Here is a 21,898-nt window from a genome sequence, read left to right on the forward strand (position 1 = left end):
GTACCTTTTTTTTTTTTTAACCTATACTACAAGAAGCTGAAGTGTTTCCCTCTCCCTGCCTCCCATCTGTATTCTGGACCAAATGATGCGGCGTCGTTCTAGAAACTGGTAAGTAAGCTAATGTGATAAGGAAGGCTCTTCACCACTGAAATCATGTCCTTTTAGCAAGGATGTGTGAAGTTCAGTCAGAGACTTAAGTTCTGGAGCTTTCCTTCAGTTCTGCCCTCAGGCCTGGAGCTATTTAGCAACATGCTAGAAAACTTAAAGCACGAAAAGAAATTTGGGTGAATGGCAAAATGCCTGATGAATTCAGGAAGGGGGAGCCAGCATTCACTTTGTCTTTCTTTGATCTCCAGTACTCCTTCCTCTCTCTCCTCCGCTACCCTGGAAGAGAATATTGCTGAACAAGCAAAACTTAGAGCTGGCTGCCTAGCTGCCTACTACTCCTCTGTAATGGATTCCAATGGTAAGGAGCCCACAGGGGTACCACGAGAATTACTGTTTCTTGTAGTGAAAATTTCACAGTGAACTTGGGTAAATAGCTTCCATTTCATGCAGCAGTTTTTTCTTAGGTAGACTGGAACGAGGGAAACATCAACATGTACTCAGTACAGGATGAGCTATTCTCATTGTGTTTTCCTGATCCTTTCTTGCCTAGGACAGGCTTTCAGTTTTTGTCTACTTTCACAGTAGCACTCTATAGTGTTGGAATTGGTCTTAGTGTAATTCACTATGTGGACACTCAAAGGGATGTAAATGACATCAGAAAAATGTACACATAATGGAGACAGTAGGGTTGTACGCACAAGGAGCTAACATTAACAATAATAAAACCATACTAGCATAGTCCTGGCATATTCTCTTTTGAAGAGGAGCTGTTTGACTGTCATATACCTGAGCTTGATCTAAAAAGGCCTGTTAGGCTTATGCTGTCTGCAGTTAGCAAAATACTCCGGCCACCTTCATAGGGGAACATCCATGTCAGTTGCCTGGGAGCTCATGCCATCTCTTCAGCTGTGTGCCAAAATGCTACACAGGTCAGATTCAGTGTTACATTTTGCAAGTCAGCTTCTGCTTTCTTCTTGCTATGACTCCTTTGGGTTTGGGTCACTGAAGGGTCTGCTGCTGTTCCCCCCTCCAATGACTGCCCTAGCTCAGGGATCCTCAGCCTTTCCCACATCACAGTGCCCTCTTCACATATGTTCACCATCCCAAACCTGCAGGTACTGCCTGCCCTGTGTTGACAAGACCCTCATCAGGAAGAGTTTTCACCCCAGTGGCTTCTCTGTTCCATCTATGGGGCAGGCAGCTAGGTCGAAAAAAAAAAATGAGGCTTGGGTCATGGCTTGTTAGAAAAGTAGCCACTTTCCTTGACTTCATCGGTGTTCCTTATGGTCTGCTGAACCAGGCATTTTATTAAATGCTACCCTGAATGTTGGCTGGAGTAGGAAACATCAGATTGATTCTGAGTGCAGCTGAGCTTGTGTATAACATGGACTGGAATGCTTGGCTGACAGCATTTTCATGGGGGGAATGCAGAGATTGTAATCCTTCCTATTGCTGTTTCTTGTTTTGTGCCTCTGTATGACTTGTTTTCATAATATGATTACTATGTGATGCTGGGAAAGGAAGAAAATGGAACACAGTGTTATAGTTGCAACAGTTTGGAGATGGGCAACAAGCAAGTCACAGTCTACAGGATCAAAAGACGTTTTTGAAAAATGATAACAAAGGGTTTTTTTGAAGCTTTTCTGCACGAAATCCAATTCAAAATAAAACAAGTCATGATCTTGTTCTTAGTGATAAGATATCCACAGGCAAAGAACAGAAGCAAAAAGAACATTCTATCATCCCCGAAAACAAATGCAAGGGAGAGGAAAAAAAGCTCACCCACTCAACCCTTTCACAAACAAATGTCTACATAGTGTGCCAAGACCGTTGCTTGAAGATCAAGACTAGTCTAGAAGGTAAACTGTATGGCAGGCTGTTTCCTGCTGAAAAGATGGGCATGTCTGCTAGATTACTTCAAAAATAAAAAGAACCAAACAAAAACAGCACCACAACAGAAAGAAAACCCTTATGTCTTAGCTTCAAGTTGCCATCAGATCACTGTTGTGCTCTAAGCTAGCCTACTGTGCTAACACGAGTTCTTGTTCCAGAGGATTGACTTTCACTTGGATATGAGGTAACTGTCCTTGCTTCAGAGGGTAGATTTGGATGAAAACCTGGTATGTAAGTGATTTGCAAGGCATTCAGGTCTTTATATGCCTACATGCCTTCTTGAACCCCTATAGGGAAAATGAGTCAAGCAGAAGAGTCCCTAGAGAGGGAGAACTCTACGCCAGTGGTCTCCATTCAGTCGCTGGTTGACCACAGAGAGGAGTAGCTCAAGTGTGTTAAAGACTCCAACCTCCCATGCAGTTCTCATTTTTATCAGCTGAAGATCTGATGTTCCTGGTTCAAGTGTGTCTCCTATCTGAGCACACACACAGTTTGGGATTGACGTTATAAATTAGCATGGCAAACACTAGTCTCCTGTCTTTGCTTGCCCCACAAATACTGCCCTCACTGACTTTCTCTTTGTGTTTCACCGGCAGGATTGCTTTATCTGTAGCTTTTACATTCCTGTAGCTAATCTCAGACAAGTGGATGTCTGTGCCGTTCATGTCACTGGTCTAATGACCTGGCTAGGGTCAGGCTCCTGCCCAGAGCCGTTTTAATCTGCCTTTGGAGGATCTTAATTTGTGACATAAAAAGGAGGGGGTGAAAACAAGGGATAAGAGACTAACTTCCCGAAAAATACTTAGTAGAACCTGGTAGCCACACAATAGACAAAGACTTGGACTTCTTTTCTCATCAGAGGTCATCTGACATCCGTCTACACTTACCTCTGAGAGATGGTAAACTTTGATAGGCGTTGTTTTGGGACTTCAGTATTGCTAAGCAACAACATTATAGTTCTTTTCAACCATATCTTTGCACTTGAAAGGTGGCAAATAGGATTTTTTCCAAGTTGAAATGACTTGCCAGGGGTCATTCTGCCTGTCAACATCAGAGATAAGGGTAGGGCCCAGGGACTGGAGCTCCCTGGCCAGCTCTGCATCTGTGTGCTGGAAACTGGTGGTGCAAACCTCTGCTCTAGAGCATGTGTATAGGTTATGGAGCAACTGACATTGATGTTCAGTGTCTTATGTAGATTTCTAGGACAAGATGTGATGTTTTATTTATAGGCATTACTTAGCAGGAATGGTAGTAGGTTTTTTGTTAACCACGCCTGTCGAGGATATGGTATGCAGGTTGAATAAAACAGTGTTTTCTCTCTTCCCCCTTTGCTCCAAATATGTTATTCCTTTTCCTTTAAGGTGCCAGATTGAAAATGCAAATGCTCTTTGAGAGTTTCTGTGACTTTGTTGCATTATCTGTGCAGCTCTTGGTTTCAGGGGACCTTCAAACAGACAAAATCGATCAACAGCAGGAGGAAGAAAATAGCTGTTGCCAAGGCAACTAGTGATGACTCATCCTGGGTAGCAAGCAGCAAAAGCTGTGAGGCTGCAGTAATTTTCCAGATGCTTAATCCAGCTCTGGCTTCTTTATTTCTCCCCCTGACAGCCAGCAATCCGCCTCTGCCTTTCTTTGCTCGGAGACCCACGCAGCCCGCAGCCGTACGTGATGCAGAGAGCAGTCTTTCGTGGTGCTTACCCAGGATGGTGTCACAGAAATGCGTCTGAGTAATGCAGATGAGCTGCTGAACGGATTGAACTGTAGCCCCCGAAGGCAGTAAAAATAGAACAGTAAACTGCCTGGCTATAAAAATACCCCGGTGTGTTGTTGGCTTCCCTCAATTCATATCTGAACGACTAGTGTTGCATACACTGTACCTTCAGCTATGTTATTACTAAATCAGTTCATCTTGTTCCTTTTCAGTAATTAGGCTGTGCAGCTATTTGCCTGTGCTGCATACACAGTGTGCTAAAAGGAAAAATGTGAACAGCATTCACCACATGCATTTCCATGAGCTAGCTTCTCTTTTTTTATGACCTACTATTTTTTTTTTTTTTTGTATAAGAATGAATTTGATGAAATAGAACAGGTTAAGAGGCTTATCCAGGAAAAGGGCAGGAAAAGGAGCAGCACCTTCTATGTCACTCTGGGGCTGCCTACTTTGCAGTTTTTCTGCAATGACTGCATTGCAATACAGGCATCACCCCATTTGGGGCACTGTTAGAAATGTCTGTCTAGTTATTTACCAGCTCTGCTGACAATACAGAGTTCGTGGCTGTGGTGTGATGCTGCAAAACCCAAAAGTAACTAGATTAAAGCTAGCTACAATTTACAAGAGGAAGGTACATGTTTCCCTCTTGAGAGGGAGGAACAATTAGAGTAGAGAGAGAGTAGAATTTAGTTTCCCTGTTCAAGTGCATCCATTATTCAGCTGTGGGGGATGTTAACTTGCTCTGCAGCATAGGGAGAAGTAAAAGGGGTAAAACAGTGACAGGAGAGACATGGATTTGCTTTGGGAGGGGGAAGATTATTGTCTTGAAATTTCCTAATGCTTTTTGGCTAAGCTACTCTTTGTGCCTGTTTCACTTTGGTAAGGCAGAGATGATCCTGACTTCCTGTCTCAGTTTTTGCATTCACCTTCTCTGAGAGAGTGAGCATGTTTTACAAAGTTTGTATAAAAGCAGACTTCTCTTGATTTACACACACACACTACAAGAAAAAAAAAAAGCTGATTAGAGCTGTAAGGCTGTAGAACATAAGGAAGAACAGTGGTGCCAAGGAATGAAAAGTCCTTGCACCGATGCCCAGGTGAACTGTGCTGATGGTACTGATGCTGCCAGCTGCTGTTCCGTGCAATCCCTGGAAGGCAGGTGGCATCTGTTGGTGAATAAATTGAGACCATCAGCTCCTTCTCCCGTAATACAGCACCTTGCATGCAAATCCTCATAAAAGTTTGGGCAGGGTATGCTGTTGAAGCAAGGCTGCTGCATTGCTGACAGGCTCTGCAGTATGATGTTGCTGGCTGACAGCCAAATCCCCATAAAGCCACCAAGTGTGTGGGCACGAGGAACCTGTATGTGTTGTTTATTTTCCGCTCTTTGTCTTGGTCAAATCATCTGCTGATAGCCATATATGTGGTATTGCATGAACACGCATTGTCTTGAATCTTTGTCTGCCATCAGTGAGTGGAATGTGTAAACATTTAATGAATGTCTGGTGACTGCTTTTCAGGGGAACTGTGGCGGTTTTTTTAAGGGCAACAGCAGAGGCTCATGATTTTACTGTGAGATCCGGAGCTGCTTCTTGGTATGCAGCAGTTCCTAACTGTGGGCAAGTTCTGTATATTCAAAGGGTATAGTGCTGTGTAATTGGTGTCTGACACTGCAACCTCACTAGTGGCTTGGGACATTAACCCTCCTTCACTTTGTAGCTTTGCATAAGAATTAATGTTACTGTTGAACAGGTTGATATATGTAGAGAATTTTCTAGAAAGCTCTCTTTTCCAGAGGCACAGAGTTTCAGCTATGTAACAAAATGAAAGCTGAGTATGAGATTTATTCATTCATCCTCCCTGAAAAAAAAAACATAAGAATCACTTCCTAGCAGGATAGTATACATGTATAAAGACGAAGATGCTGCTACCCAAGCAATCTGTGATTTCAGCAGCAATTACTGTAGGCCTGTGTTGTTGTGCTGGTTTTGGTGCTAAATAGATATTTACTCTATAATAAAAGTTCTGCAGTCCTAGCAAACTCCTTGAGTGAAGGATCAAATATCATCAAATGCATTGAGCTTATGTATATTTCATGGGTCCTAGAAAAGATGCTGGCCTCTCACATCTCTTTGGAAAAGCAAAAATAGTAGTTTAAACCCATCTCACCAATGCTATAATATTCACTTTTATTAATAAGGATGTATTGACTTGCTAATTTTGTGATCAATTAGATTTGTAAGTAGGTTGCCCAGAACCTGGTGGAAATGCATCTCCAACACTGTCTGTAGGTAACGGTATTTGTAACTAGTTGCATGCTAGTTGCATGGCTAGTTTGCTCGCAGAAGGCATGTTCTGGAGAGGAGCTGGCTAATGCCACTCTATCCAGTGAAGGTCTCAAAGGACTCCTCGGGAATGATTTAAAGGGATAAGAATCCCTTTTCAAAGTAGCACTGTGTTTTTAGCTGACTTTTGGAAGAGAGCATTATTAATAAATGTAGCTGGATAAAATCTTTAATCAGGGCAGCTTTGGAATACTTGAAGTTGTTGCACAAATTATACTCTGTAAGCCTTGCCTTCTGTCAAGTATGTAAACGTGCATTTTCAGTATCCCCTTCTGGATATTTTTTTCTCAAAGTCATCGTGTACTCAGGCCTGCACTCTTCTGAGTTTACTTGCTGGGGATCCTATACCACGGGAGCCGTGTGATGTAGAAAATGTAGTTCCCATCTGCTTTTCAAAGGTATTCAGTACAGTGACCAGAAGGGGTCACTGCTGAGGCCCACAACGACGTCTCCTCTGTAGCCCATGCTGTTGAAGGAATAAGCCACCCAGCGAGGCATGTGAGCAAACGATCCCGTCTGCATGTCAAAATCAGCCCTGCATCACTGATTCCCAATTCATTAATTGCAAACTGCAATTGCTAGGCTTTCAGTGTCCTGCAGAAACAAATGAAAATAGATTAAAAGTCAAGAGAGGTAAGAAGAAAGTGTGTTTGGTGGAGATGGCCCTGAATGGTGCTGTTCAGCATGTGTATGATGGCTGAGCCGGCTGGCAGCCTGGAGGCTGCTGGAGCAGGAGCACCATCCATCACTGCTGTAAGCTAAGGTGACATCCCCCAGAGCTGGTCGTCTCTGCAGCGAAAAGGAGCTGGCACTGCATCTTTCAAAAAGGGAGCAAAATCAGTAGCTGCCCTTGACTTCGCAAAGCTCTGGGCTCATTTATCTCCATGCAAATGTTATATAGACAGGCTTTATTTTTGCTTATCTTAAACTAACATAAAGCAAAGTGTCTTTTTCAGGAAGGAACTGCTCAGCTCATAGCAATGGATTGAACTAAATACCAGGTTCTAAATGCTGAGCATAGCTTTTTGTTTGGATTTTGAAATTGCCTGTTTTTATAATGTGCTCTCTAAATCCCTCTGATCCAAACTATTGTTTATAGAAAATAGGGATCTTACGTCTTTGGAACATGCAGCCCTGGGGAGATTTAAAATCCAGGTATATCTCATTTCATGCTGCCCTGACATCAGTCAGTGCGTGGGACTTCTCTGGGGAAATTCCCAAGCAGAAGCCAGTTGCTACTAATTTTGTTCTGGCATTTGGATGGCTGTCCTTTAAAAACAGTGTCATAGACTGTTGAAGAGAGAATGCGTGTCATATAGAATATCATAGAACAGCTTGTATTGGAAGGGACTTTCAAGACCACTCAGTTCCAACCCCCTGCCATGGGCAGGGACACCTCCCACCAGACCAGGTTGCCCAAAGCCCCATCCAGCCTGGCCTTGAGCGCTTCCAGGGATGGGGCATCCACAGCTTCTCTGGGCAGCCTGTGCCAGGGCCTCACTGCCCTCTGGGTGAAGAATTTCCTCCTAACATCTAATCTATATCTCCCCTCTTTTAGTTTAAAACCATTCCCCCTTGTCCTGTCATTGTCTGCCCAAGCAAAAAGTTGCTCTCCATCTATTTTATAAGCTCCCTTTAAGTATTGAAAAGCTGCAATAAGGTCACCTGGAGCCTTCTCTTCTCCAGGGTGAACATCCCCAGCTCTCTCATAGAGAGAGCCTGTCTTCATAGGAGAGGTGCTCTGGCCCTTTGATCATCTTCTCTGGACCTGCTTTAACAGGCCCGCATTTTTCTTGTGCTCCCAAGTCCTTCACCTCAAGGCTGTTCTCAGTGAGTTCTCCACCAGTCTGTGCTCATGTCTGGGATTGCCCTGACCCAGGTGCAGCACCTTGCACTTGGCCTTGTTGAACCTTGTTATCTTTGCATGGGCCCACTTCTCAAACTTGTCCAGGTATGATAGTCATCCCACTAACGAGATTTACAAACGGACTTGTTCAGCTTCGTTTTTCTCCATTTTCCTGGTAGTAAGGTGTATTACTTTAACAGTTTTGCAGGGGAAGCAGTGGAATTACTGTTTTCTGAAACCTTAAAAGCCGTAGATGCTGAGAGTGTTTGGGACTGGTGCTAGACCTCCTCATGTAGGTGTACACTAACTGGCATGGCAAGCTCCTAGTGGAAATGGCTGCTGCATTACCCCTGAACAGCAATGTAATGCTCAGCACAGTGCTGTGAAGCTATGCTCTAACTGTGAGGTATTTTATTAGGATGATGAGAGAGAAGGTGGATCCAGCCTTACTGGATAAAGGCAGAGGAAATCCAAGTTATGTTACATTCTAGGTTCTTTATTTGTGGGATTTACTTTCCTGTTTCACGCTCTTTCACAGCTGCCTACCTGTTAGTTTATCTTTATTGGAGTTGTGGAAGAAGGTGCTTGTAGTCCAGGTCCTGTAATGCTAGTTGCTGAAGTCTTTAGGAAAAAGTAATGCTGTGGATCACTTGATATTTGTACTCTTAATTTTATTTTTGTGGAAATGAAGCAGAGCATAATACTTAGACTTCTGGTCTGTCTGCACTCTATGCAGGATAGCACTCTGTCTCATGAAGCACGTGCAGTTTAGTCTAGGAACGCTCAGGGTTTTTTCCTACCATGTTACACAGTCAATTCAATTTATCTCTTCGTGATGTGTCCCAAATATCCGCGTCACTCCAGGGTACTGATTCAGAATTGAGTGCCATCTCCTATCTTCTATGTCTAGCCTTAAGGTGTGGTGAGATTTCTCTGCAGATCTTTCTCTGAAGTTTGGGCCAAGCCTGCTCTGCTTAGATAAGAACTATCGGTGGTGACTGCAGTTGTCTCTAACACTGAGCAAAGTTATCTTTAGCTGTCTTCCTGTGCTGGCTACTCACACGTTTTCTCCATGAGCACTACAGAATTTCCTCTGCTCAGCAGGGTGTCAGCTCTGAAGCTTAATTAGTACTGGTGTGGTTAGGTGGTTTGCTGCTCAGCACAGGTTTAAAATAAAGTCGGTGAAGAAGTTTCATGGAGGTTGCTTCTTTTGTTGATGTTTTTCCTTCATTATTACTGCGTTTGTGTCAGTGACCACTTTAGCCTTGCAAGTAAGAACCCTTAAAACCTGTCCTAGCCATCTCTTGTACGATGCAAGAGGTGACTGGGATGTCCTGTCATTGTAGGGAGGCTGGGAGAAGACCAGGGTATTGTAGTAACAGCCCTTTCTAATCCTCTTAATCTAAATCGCTTTGAAATGAGTCACGTATGTATATAATTGACTCTTGTGCACTGTATAACAACACCATGCCATATGCTTGTCACTTATTGGTTTGAGGCTTCTGTCCTCAAAGAGGGTACCTGGCACCTTTTGCTAGCGCTATATTTTCCACTGTACTTTTTTTATTTTAAGCAGTACTTATGTTTCCCAGACTGACAACCACTGCTTTGGGATTCCTGAGGGCATCACTAGAGACAAAGAATCTTCCTCCCCCATAAAAAACAATTTCTGATTTTTTTCCCCCGCCTCTTTTTCTATAATGTGCCTTCTAAAATCATTGGATCTAAACACCTTAAGAAAAAAAGGGTAAAGGTAGAAAAATAAACCCTGAAAAGTAGGTTTGCACTTGGCAGCTCATATCTAATAAAGGGGATAAATATTTCTAAAGCTATTCTGTTAATGAAGTAGTATTGTGGAAGTGTACCACAGTGTTCTCTTGCGAAATACTTTGGGCCTTGAGCATAGGGGCTTAAACCAGGGACATTTTAACTTAATTCTCCTTGGTAGGTGATTACAAAATGTTGGTTGCTTTTTAAGTGATAATCTCTTTACTCCTGCATCTGTTGTACTTATGAAAATCATGCACAGAGGGTACTAACCAGTGCTTCTTCACTTGTCGAGTAGAACTGGTGGTGCCCAGGACATGAGCATGCATGAAGTCAGCAAACTCTCTGCAGGGTAGGTTGGAGAAAAGCACAAATTGGTACCTTTAGAAACAGCACTCAGAGATGCAGAATGATCTTTTGCCCACACTTGGTAGTGGAGGTGGGCAAGGAGGAAAGCCCATACATTTACCTCCTTGAGAGGATCAAGGACCTCCTTGATAGGAGCCAAGACTCCTGTAAGGGTTTCCATGGGGCAGGAAAGGTAATTTTCCCCAAGGCCTCTTGCTTTGAGGCTCCTGCTGTTCATGCCTCTCTGCACAGGGAGGTTTGCCCACCTAGCTTTTGCGTTGGGCTTTCCCTGCTGCTCTGGTGGCTCTGTGTGCTCCCCAGGAGGGCTTCAGGCAGTTGGGTGTTCCTGCTCCCAAACTAGTTGGCACCTCCAGCCTTCCCTTCCCTTCCCTTCCCTTCCCTTCCCTTCCCTTCCCTTCCCTTCCCTTCCCTTCCCTTCCCTTCCCTTCCCCCTTCCCTTCCCTTCCCTTCCCTTCCCTTCCCTTCCCTTCCCTTCCCTTCCCTTCCCTTCCCTTCCCTTCCCTTCCCTTCCCTTCCCTTCCCTTCCCTTCCCTTCCCTTCCCTTCCCTTCCCTTCCCTTCCCTTCCCTTCCCTTCCCTTCCCTTCCCTTCCCTTCCCTTCCCTTCCCTTCCCTTCCCTTCCCTTCCCACAAGCGAGAGACAGCTGTAGTGATCAAAGCCAAAGTGAAGGTCTCAGAGGTGCGTGAATGGCTGCTGAAGTGTTTTAACCTCTCTCCGCTGGTTCAGCCCATCAGTTTCATCTATCAGGCTTGTCTGCTCTATCCTAAAAGAGTAAGTAAGACCTCACTGCCACTTTCCCTCCCCTTCTTAAAGGTGCCTTTAATTATGAGCTGCCACAGCTCATAAATCTGGCAGATGTCATCGAGGGCAGACAGTTTCTGAACATGGACCACCTAATCACATCTTCACTGCTAACAAAGCAGAGGGAACAGTCAACTCGTATCTCTTCTGATGGCTTAAAAACTAATTAGTCTGTCTCTTGAATGAAAACCAAATGATTTCACTCAGGGAGCAAAATGTTCAAGGACAATCCTTAATAAACAGTTCTCACAGTCCAGCTGGAAATGCAAATAGTCAATTCCCCTACAGTGTCCTGCAGCCCATGTGTATTTTCACAAGTTGGTGTGGTGGCAGTGTTATCAAACAGAAGTTGTCCAGAAATTTTCCCTCAAACTTAAAGGTGAGGTCTGCTTTCTGAGTGGTTTGAAAACAAACAAACAAACAAAAAAAACCCATCTACTTTTGCCCTCAAATCTTTGCTTGCAAAGCAAAGGAGCAAAAGGGGGTCAGAACCAAGAAAAACAGAAGAAGGAGACTTGTGTCAGAAGCTGATGGAATTTATTCTTTATATGTATTTTGATGTATTACTACTATGACTACAGATGTAGGGTTTGGATTGCTTTGTAGTGTGGGAGATTTAGTGTAGATCTTCAGGAAAAATGTTTGATGTTGGAGATGTTTTAGAACTGATCAGACTAGCATCTGTAAGGAAATAATCAGGGTAAACTTAGTTTTGTTTCAGAGCAAAAAGATGGACTACATTACTTGGAGGGCTCTTTCAGCTCTGTTCTTCCACTGTGCTGCATTTCTAGGATAGTCAGTCTGCCTTTGTTGATGTAAGTCTGTCTGGGACCGTGAGCTACCACTAATGCCTGATAAGCAGAACGGCTTTAGATAGCCAGAAAAAGGGAGCTGGGAGACCTCTGTTCTCTTCCTGCTCTGCTAACTGGCTGCAGACAAATGTTTTTGCCTTCCAAGCAAACCATCCATGCTATATCCCTGTCTTTTCCAGTTGTAGATCGATTGGTGCAGGGCTGTTTCTCAGCCTGTGTTTGTGTAGCACAGCACAGCTCCAGTCCTCCTTGCAAAATGATAATAACATTGATTTCTAGTCTCGGTTACAAATGAGGGAGGTGTAAAGGGCTGATATTTGAATGTTTCAGGTACTCTCTTATTAAGCTAGGTCCTTGTTAGTAATATTTTAAGGAGTATCACAAGGGAATATTTTAAAACATCAGGAATTGCTCCTGAGAGCAGGTTGTGCGTGGAAGAGCGGAGCTGGCAAGACAGGCAAATATTGGCTTTGTAAAGTGGGTACATTTTCTGGTTGTTTTGTGTCTTGTGTGGGGGCTGAAGGATGCTGTAGCCCTGGCAAGCAGCTGATAACTAGCCAAGATCTAGAGCCGAACACACAAGTTTCTTATGTTAGCAGCTGGGACTTAGCATGCAGGTTTGGGTCCTGAGCTGTGGTGTTTTTGTGCCTTTCCTTCAACCTGCTGTCTTTTGGATTTTTGGTCTCAGTTGAGTTGGGGAAGAATCGCTCTGAACGTTGCTTCTGACATCTGTTTGGTGAGGTAGGTAGTCACATGCATAGCTTTCTCTCCTCTTCCTGGTTTTGCCTGATATTCCTGACTTGTCCCTCGCAAAGAGCACGCTGGGCTTCGTGGAGGGAGATGTGAGCAGTGTAGCCCTCTTCCTTCACAGCTCCACTGTTTGTTCTTCGTATCTCGTCTCTGAGCGCACATGCACGATGTGTTCAGGAGCTGAACGTGGTGTATGACCGCACCACAAACATAACACGAGCGCTTTTTCAGCAGCAGCTCCTATTTTATAATATATGCCATCAGCAAGCAGTTCAATCAATACTTTTCTTTTGTTATCATGATGCCTGACACTCAATCTTATGTTAGTTTTCTTTCTGTTCTCAAGTGCATGTTGCTGCATTTATGCTAGAGGCCTGCGCCTTGCTTCAGTTCTGAAATGCAAATGCTGTATGAAGGAGGGATTAAGTGAAAAAAGGCTTCCCTTGCTCTCTGCCTGCTGCTGCAGAGGCAGGAGCAAAATACCTCTCATGTGAGGGGGACAATTGGGGTTAAGTAGCACTGTTTCCCAAGGAGGTGGTTTCAGCTTTACAACATCAGGTTGTTGAGTACAGCCTAGCAATTGGAAGTGGTGTTTTTGGCAGCAGTGTGTAAGCTGAAAGCCGGCCTCCGAGAGGGCTTAAAGTACTCCAGCATTTGTCTGTCCTCCCCTGTAGGCATTCAATATGGCTCTGCCTTCCAGTGCCCTGGTTATGGCCACATAAGAGTGTGAGCAGTCAGTGGGGGAGAGAAAGCTATTTCCAAGGGTAGGGAGGGGATGCTCTTTGTTCTGTTTAGACAATTCTGCATCGATTTTTACTTGATATCTGATTGTATATGAAGTCAAATACCTTAACTGAGTATAGGTAAATATAGGTGTATACTAGTTTGTTGCTCGGGTGCTGACTTGGAATGGTGGTACATTTCCAAACTGGGGTTTTACTGATTTTTATTGATTCCAAAGTTAAATCTGTTCATTTTTATTCTTAGCATGTGTTTCAGTTCCTTTTTTAGAGAATTGTTTTTTCCTTTTACACCACATTGTGTTAGGGATTATCCTAGAACTGAGGGACATCAGTGAGGAGTTTCTAGAGGTCGATGAATGAATCTTTTTTGAAGGTCATTTAAAAATCTGTTGGAATATTGAATGTTGCTCATGGTGTGGACAATGTAAGCAGCGTAGATACCTGTGGTTTGACTTAATGTTGATACTTTCTTGGCAGATTGCCTTTTTCTCTAGCTTCTTTAGCGATGACATTGGGATGCCGGAACGTGATGTAGGAGTGGGATGGGAGAAGATACACTTTTGAAGTAAAGGGAGCACTTGTAAAACTCAGCCACAAATGACAGCAGAAATACAAAATTTATGACAGCTCTTTATTATATGCAATTGATTATGTTCCTTACTTCAGCAGTAAGCAACAGTGCCTAGCTTCAGCTCTTTACAGTGGTGAGGCTAGTAATTAATAAAGCCTCAGATGTGAAGCAGACCACAAGGTGATGTCTGTAGAAGAAATATCTACAGTAAGTACGGCCAAAGTTATTTCTGGTGGTTCATTAAATGTATAGAATTAAAAATAAAGTTAAATGTTAAGTATAATTACTAAAAGAGCACAGCCAGAGTGTGACCAGCCAACTTGGGTATGACAAAAGACTTCTACATTGATTTTTATGGCAAAAATATAGCAAAGGCAGGCAGCCATTAGAAAATGGCTTTTCATACTCCTTCCTGCTATTCTTATCACTTTGAATATTTCCGGAAGCTATCTTTCTGTACCTTGAAAAGAATGAAGACATACAAATTTGCCAGCTCTTATCCTGCAATTGCCATCTGGCCACGGATTCCAAGTAACTATCTAAAATAATGGAATGGTTCCTGGGACATGTCATCCGTCAGGGAGATCTTGGCTGGAAAAGTGATGTGTTATTGCCAGTATTATTGGGTAATTGGGTGTTAGCTCTTTCCTTCTGTGACCCCACAGTGGAGTTTGGACAGTGAAAGATGGAAGGAACGACTCCTTTGTCAGTACCCAGGATGGAAGCTACCACTTGAATGAAAAAGGCTTTTTAAAAAGTTGTTGATAAATAGATGCCTCAAAAATGTGTCTTTCTACTAAAGAAAAAAAAAAAAAGCAACCTGATGCCAAGCAACCTGATCCCTTTGCAGTTCTGAACTATCAGTGCTCATTCTGTGAGTAGAAACCTAGGAGCCTTTTCTGTAATTACCTCCTCTGCAGACACACACTGTAGCTCTGTGTTGGTGATGAGCCCCATGACAGAAAGAGACCAGATCAGATGTGCTTGGTCCATGCAACACAAAGAGGTGAAGTGGTACAAACTCTACCAGTAAAGGTTCGGTCAGAAAATTTCATAGGGGCAATTTTATCTTGTAGTTTTTACTCTACAGTTTCATCTCTTCAGCAGCTGGGACAAAAAACAATAAAGCTGGCTGACAATATTGCCTTGTGTCACCTAAAACTGTAGCTGAACAACCATGCCTGATCCAGACTAAGTTTCTTCCTGCTGGCTTATCCAGCAGTGTGTTGTTGAAAGTCACAGAACCACAGTATGCTGTGGGTTTGAGAAGCTGTTTCTCCCAAAGATGTTTGCAAGCAGTTTGCCTTTGCTAGGGATATGGTTACAAGCACACTTCTTTCAGTGGTTGTGTTAACTCAAAGTCCTGGGGTTTGATTTCCTCCCCTGCCTCTTTGAACCAACATCAAATTCTCATGGGTTGGAGAGGGGGAAATGGGGAGAAGACAAAGAAATTATGATGAAGGGAGCAACAGCAGTCCCCTCCTGGGCAACTCCCACCAATTTTGTTGTTGAGCCCGATGTCATATGGTGTGGGACATACCTTTGGCCAGTTTGGGTCATCTGCCTTGTCTGTGTGTCCCCTCCCAGCTTCTGGTGCAGCCCCAGCCTCCTCACTGGCAAGGCAGTGTGAGAAGCAGGAAAGTCCTTGACTTGATGTAAGCACTGCTCAGTGACAACTGAAACAGGTGTGTTATCAGTGTTATTTTCATCCTGAATTGGAAACATTGTGCCATACTGGCTGCTATGAAGAAAGTTAACTTTATTCCAGCTGAAACCGGGACATCAGTGAAGCTCTGACACCTCACAGTGTACTTTTAAGCATGGGTGTGAATTCATGTTTGAGTCCCACTTCTTATCTGATGCTCACTGTCAATCTCCAGCTCCAGGAAACTTGGATCCTGAAAACTTTTTCCTGTCTATGGGGTGTGTCCTACCTTGGGCTTGCATGCAGTGCAGACAGATTTCAGGTCATCTTTGAGGAATGAAAGAGAGGGAGAGGAGGAGGGCACTGCAGGCAGGCTGGGTGGTGCTGCTGTTACCTGTGGAAACCTGTGCCTAACTCTGCAATGGTAAGGACAAGATGTTTTCAGGCTGGGCTTATCCCTCTACTCCTAATAAACTGGTATAAGCTCAACCAAACGCATGTTATAGTTGTATTCCTTCTGACAGCAAGTTGTCTATTTTACTTCTTAGTTTTCCCTTTTGTTTACGGCACTTTGGTGCGTGTACTTGTTCTGGTACTGAAGTAGAAAAGTGCCATCTCCTGACCTCTTGATCCTACCTCCTGGTGGTACAAATGGGTGACACTCTGCTCAGTGAGATCAAGCTGCACAAGGTATTGCTGCAGGTGTAAGTAGAGATAGGATCAGCGGTGCAGTGGTGCAGCAGAGAAGCTGAGAACAATAGAAGAGTAGATTAAGGCAGAGAAATAAATAGTCATTGGTGCAAGGAAATTGTTGTATGAATTAGTGTTAAAAAAAAAAAAATTGAAGAAGACCAAGTCAAGTAAGTCTTTGGCTGTGTATCCTAAGTTCCCAATGTATCTGTCCATGTGGATATAAATGTCAATGCTATGTGCTGATGTCAATGCTATGTGCTGTAAAGATGGGTTAGGTGTCTTAAAATAACTTCTGTCTTTGCTCCTTCCCCACACTCGTATCAAAGGTGTCAAAACTTATGCATACGTTTGAAGAACCACAGCCAGGAAACTGAGGCAGGCAGCTTTTTTCAATGAATTTTTCAAGAAAATGCATGATTGTGTCCCGTGATCTGTCAGTAAAGTCCAAATATGTTGATGTAAGTAAGTGCACTAAGCTATAAATCATTTACACTTCAAGGGAAACCCATTATCCAGGAGCAATAGGTGTATACAGAGTGGTTATGAAAGGAAAATGGATCCTGGTGTTGTGAAAGCAGAGTGGTCATGGCTGGCTGTGACTTGACTTGTTGCTTCTTTCCACACATTGTTTCCATGCATCTTTTTAGTACTTTCCAGTGTGGAGTCCTTCGTTTTTTCTTTTGGGCAACCCAATTTTCTAGTACTTGTTTAAGAAATCAAAAGCTCTCTTTTAATATCAGCTGGTGGACTGTACTCTGATCACAAGTGTTTCTTGAGAAGTATTAGTGTTGGTCTCACAGACATGGTCTGTTTTGTGTACTGCAGAGATATTTATGAGAAGGTCTGGCAGGGTGGCTTAGTGGTTTAGTCACTGACGGTCTCCTTTTCAAGTAAAAGCAGTCTCATTCCTGAGGTGAGAGAGCTGGGTAGGGATATATAGGGTTTGGTGGGTGGCTTGCGTTGGGAAGAGAAGCTGAGCAGAGGAGTGTCACTTGTGTATAACTCAATTCTATTTTCTTATTAGTTTTGGGGATGTGCAATCTAGATGCCTTCACACCTAGCGGAGGAGCAGCTGAGTGAGACTCGTGTTTAAATAGGTGGCAGTCTAGATTCTCCAGGGTATATTCACTCTTCACCTCTCACATTGTGGCCTGCAGCTATTTCCTGGCCTTGCTGGCAGTCTCCTGGGTAGCCTGCATTCGCGCTGGCACTGCTTGCTTGTCACTTGGCACCAAATTGGCGAGGAGGGCAGGACTGGGTCTGGGAGGAGGCTGTTGGTGGGGTGCCACAGAAACAGCCCTCAGCTGGCAAAAGGCCTGCTCCACTTACAGCTCATCGCCTGCCTCTCCAGTGTGGGCTGGGGCTGAGTTGCAGCTCCCTGTTTACTCTCAGTTGGTCAGAGCCAAAAAGTATCGGTGATAAAAACAACAACTTCCAAGCTGGTGCAGGTCCCTGTGTAAATCGGTGTGGTCTTAACTACCTACACGGCCATAGACTGGATTTTTTTTAAATAAAAATGAAAGTAGCGTGCAGCTGTCTCACAGTCTGTATGTGCCTGAGCATATGTGTGTCTGGACGGTGTGTTCATGACTTCCTCCGTTCTTTATGCTTATCCAGACACCAGGCTTTCTGGTCACCTCCAAGACTGGCAGCTTCCTAGGAGAAAGATGTGATGTTGTCTTGCTGCTGTGCTTAAACGACACCAAGCGCAAAGGGATGGCAGCGTGTGTGAGGATGAACAACCACGTGGGCTGGGTGCTGATACCAGGAGAGGTCTGGATGCAGGATGTAGAGCAGGGAGAAGTTTCTTTCCTCATGCAGAACATGTCTCACAATGGAAAGCCATAATGGAGGGCTGAGAGTGATCTTTGGAGCTACTGTTGAGATCAGATGTCTGTTTTGTTTGCTCCTTCAGTAGCTGTGATGAAATTAATGGGTCTGGCTGCGCGGTGAGATAGCAGGCTTCGCAGCAGAACTGTTTGTAATGGCACAAGTGTCAGTTGCTGTTTTTGGCTTATCTGAGTTCCTGAAAGAGAGTAGCCATGTTTCCCTGGGGGCAGCAGGAGATGGGTGTTATGCATCACTCTAATTGCACTAAGCAATGAAAATGCTGTCTGCACGCACACCTTAATGGATGTAATTTCCTGGTTTTATGCAGTTTGTCACACATAGACAAATGGTTCTGCCCAATGCTGTCTTGCTCATTAAGGTGTGTTTTCACCATGGAGCAGATTGGCAGCCCATCAAAAGTCCATCCAGATGATATTGCAAGGCATTTTTAACCCAGTCTTTTTGGCTGGGTATCCACTACCCCATTTGGAGTGAATAGATGCTAATGGTGCTTTAATCAGCGTGAAGAATAGCTCGATCCATCTGCAGAAGTGAGTGCTCTGTCATGGGGATTGGTGCCCTGGCAAGCAGCTTCTTAAAAAACGACTTGCTCCCCGTCTCATTTCTGCGGGCTGCCCTGTTGCTTGGCTGGGACGTGGTGCTCTCAGAGTTCAGTCTCCCCAATGGGCATGTTTTAGATGCATTGCAAGTCTTCTCTGAATTTGTTTACATTGGTACCCAGTCTGAAATGGGCTCAAAGCATGAGTTCATGTGCTCTTAGCAGGGGGAAAAGAATCTGTCTCTGAGCAGCATCGTGTTTGAATCAGTTCCTGGAACGCCAGATGGACTCGCATGTAGTTATTTTCCCCAAACATCAGAGTTTCCAAAGGAGAGATCCTGAGATTCTAAAGGGCTTCTGAGTCTCAACTCTGTGCTGAGGTATTTATGTCAGTGTCAATCTTAAGATACTACGCAATATACTCACCAGATATCCAGGAATATCTGTGACTTCACTATTTGACAGACTAGTAGCTGAGGGTCCTCAGTGGTCAGAAGCTTCTGAATTGAACTGTGCTATGCCATTGGTGTTTTTTCCTTTTGATATGCTTGTGAAAGCAGTGGGACCCTTCAGCTTTCAGACTAGCAGTTAGTATATGTTTTGCGTTTCCTAACTGAATAAATTTTGTAGATAAATAGGGGCTTAATTAGGCTGTACTTTGTGGGAGAGAAGCTGTTTGAAGGAGGATATTAGAGTGGTGGATTATTTCCTTTATTTTTCCTTTGAATGCTGAATCAAGGAATGCTGGTTTTTGCAGGCTACAGCTACTTCTGTTTACTTCTGTCACGTTGCTTGTATTTTTAACTGGGGTGTGTACTTGAATGAGCTGAGTGCTTCTCATGTTTAATTCAAATAAGTAATTATTCTCCCTAGAGAATTCAACCACTCTAGTGATATCCTATTCCTGCCCTGCTTCCAAGCTTGGGGAGTAGGAATCGATTCGAGATATTCACAGTTCTCACTGCAAGACTTGTGGGCATTACAGCATGTGCTATATTTATACTCCTGACCGCTTGGTGAGGTAGGAATGCGCTTTGCCCCCTGTGTTATGGATTGGAAGGTGTCTGAAGCACACAGTCAAATTTTCAAAGCTTTTCAGACAGGTGGCTTATAGTTTTCTATGTGTGTTTTGTTCTGTTCTTCAAATCCCTTTCTGCATTAAAATTGAGCTGGAGACCTGAATCTTTTGGAAATCCTGCTGAAAACCTTTCTGTAATTTTCGGTGCCTGAATACGTTGCAGAAAATCCCTTGAATATACTTTCAAAGGTCACACAGAGACTTTAGGAATTGAACCTGATTATGGCAAAATGCAGAGCTGAATTTTTGCCACCTGATGATCTGCCTTCCTTTTCACTTTCCCACTCAGGCAGTATGGTAAGTACGGGAGGCAGCAGTGTAAGAGACCCACCTCTGTTTCTCATTGCTTCTGCAGCAGCCACCCCTTCTGCCCTGCTGGTTGACACGGTGCCAGTTTTCTGAGGAAAACTTACACCTCTCTGTGAGGCATGCCCTCATAAAAAGGAGCCGGGAGCACCGAGCTGTGCTGCAGGCAGTGCAGCTCTCCCACTTCTAAAGACTCCAGTTTGGGGTTTAACAGTGTGTTGTACCAAACAGCTACCTCAGCAGTTGATGCGGAGTCCCCAGGGGGAAGCTGCTGGCAGTGAGGAGCCTCCTGAGCACCACCAGTCCCCACGGCACGCCGACAGCAGGGCTGCGCAGCTGGTAGCTTCACTAAAACGCAGCACGTAGGTGAGGGCATGTGCACGATAGCTCCCTTTGACAAATCAGTTGCATGGCTACAGCAGAGGCAAAGATTACCTGAGAGTTTTCCAGGATCAAAACTGAGGAATCTACAGTCACTGCTTCTCTGCTTTATTTTAGCGATCATTTCATGGCTGACCATGGGCAATGGTGTGGTCTGGTAATGCAGTGTGGTGTAAGCTGGATCTTGATGATGAGCACGGAGCATGTGATATCGAACTAGAGGTAGCTAAAGTCACTGCAAATGCATCTCCTCCCTCAACTTCAGCATGCACTGGAGCTTGTATTTAACAAATAGATGTCTGCCAGGCATCCCTGCTTGTATCACAGGCTGTGGTCCATGCTGGGTAGTAGTGCTGCTTCTTGTTTCACAGGTTCGGCATAACTGTTGCATGGTGCGCTGGGTACCTCAACCTCTTCTATTGCTAAGGACCTTCTCTTTATGGTTCTGCAGCCTGTCTAGCACAAGGGTCTCTGTGTCCTGGTGCCCAGGCTGCTGTGGCTGCCTTTCCCAGAGTCTCCAGAGCAGTATCTTCTTTCCCCTTGCTGCTGCTGTTCTCATGGTCTTGCATCTGCACACCCCGAAGGGATTGTTGTGGCTGTGAGCATCACCACTGTTTTTTAGCCCTTGCTTTACGTTAGGGGACCCAGTAATGTGCATGCACTGAACTGATTTGCAACAACCGTGCCCGCTCCTCGGGTGCTCTGATCAGCACTGAGCATCATATGCAGGGACAACGAATACAGACGAGTTGCTCTTGATGGAAATTATACAGTTACTATGGGGGAAGGACCTACTGCACTGGAAAGGCACCTGGAGAGGCTGCTCATTTGGAGATCCTTTCCTGGGGTCCGTGATGGACACTGGAGAGAGTTTTCCCTTCTTGTTTGCTCTTTCCCCTTCCCTCCCCATTGGAGGGAAAGTGAGGCAATTTTCACCATTGCAGCTAATGTATACCTTGAGCTACTAATAGATCTTTGTGTATGTGTCTCACCATTTTGTGAGAATGTTCTAGTCCCAAGTAAGCCAGTCCTTTAGCAGAAAAAAAATGCATCTAATATTCATGACAGGGGGCACCAGAAATTACCTTTTTTCCAAGCACAGCCATACAATGATTAAATAAAATTGCCCCTGCTTCAAGTTGTGCTTGCGGCTGATCATGTCCAGACTCGATGAACCACTGCAGCCTGCCATATGCTGAGAAGAGACTGATCTCTGAATTAAATCAGTATTACATGGCAGCTTGTTCTGCTAGAGGCTTTTGTAAGGGTTAAGGCAATCTTGGGCCCTGCTTCCATGCTGTGTGCAGGATGACCAGGAACAGAAAGCAGCTACGCAGCTGCCACTTTGCTGATGCCATTTCATGCAGACAAACTGAGATTGTACCAACCTGAAAAGAGACTGGCTTTGTCAGACTGCAGGCTGTCATTCTGTGACTGCATCGTTAAGCTGAAGAAACGATTGGGATCACTCGTGTTGGGAATGACTCTGCTTACCGGTTCCTAACAGGCTGGGGGCAGCTGCTCAATTAGAGCTTGTACCTCGCTTGTGTAAACTCTTTGTTCCTTTCCTTTTAATTAAGCTACAGTTCTTCTGCTTGTGAGGTAATGAAGAGCTAAGTGGCACATGCAGAGAACCTGCATGCTGAAGGCACAGCTGCAAGTTTTTCTTTTTCCCTCCCATTTCTGTTATC

General features: G+C 44.3%; 1 long non-coding RNA gene across 1 annotated transcript in view; it reads left to right on the forward strand.

Moving 5' to 3' along the window:
* The window catches only part of LOC136789688 (uncharacterized), a 291,948-nt gene that overhangs the window by 13,808 nt on the left and 256,242 nt on the right, over nt 1-21,898 (forward strand). The window lies entirely within an intron of this gene.

The sequence above is a fragment of the Anser cygnoides genome, chromosome 1 (genome assembly GCF_040182565.1).
Source record: "Anser cygnoides isolate HZ-2024a breed goose chromosome 1, Taihu_goose_T2T_genome, whole genome shotgun sequence".
Taxonomy (NCBI): Eukaryota; Metazoa; Chordata; class Aves; order Anseriformes; family Anatidae; genus Anser; species Anser cygnoides.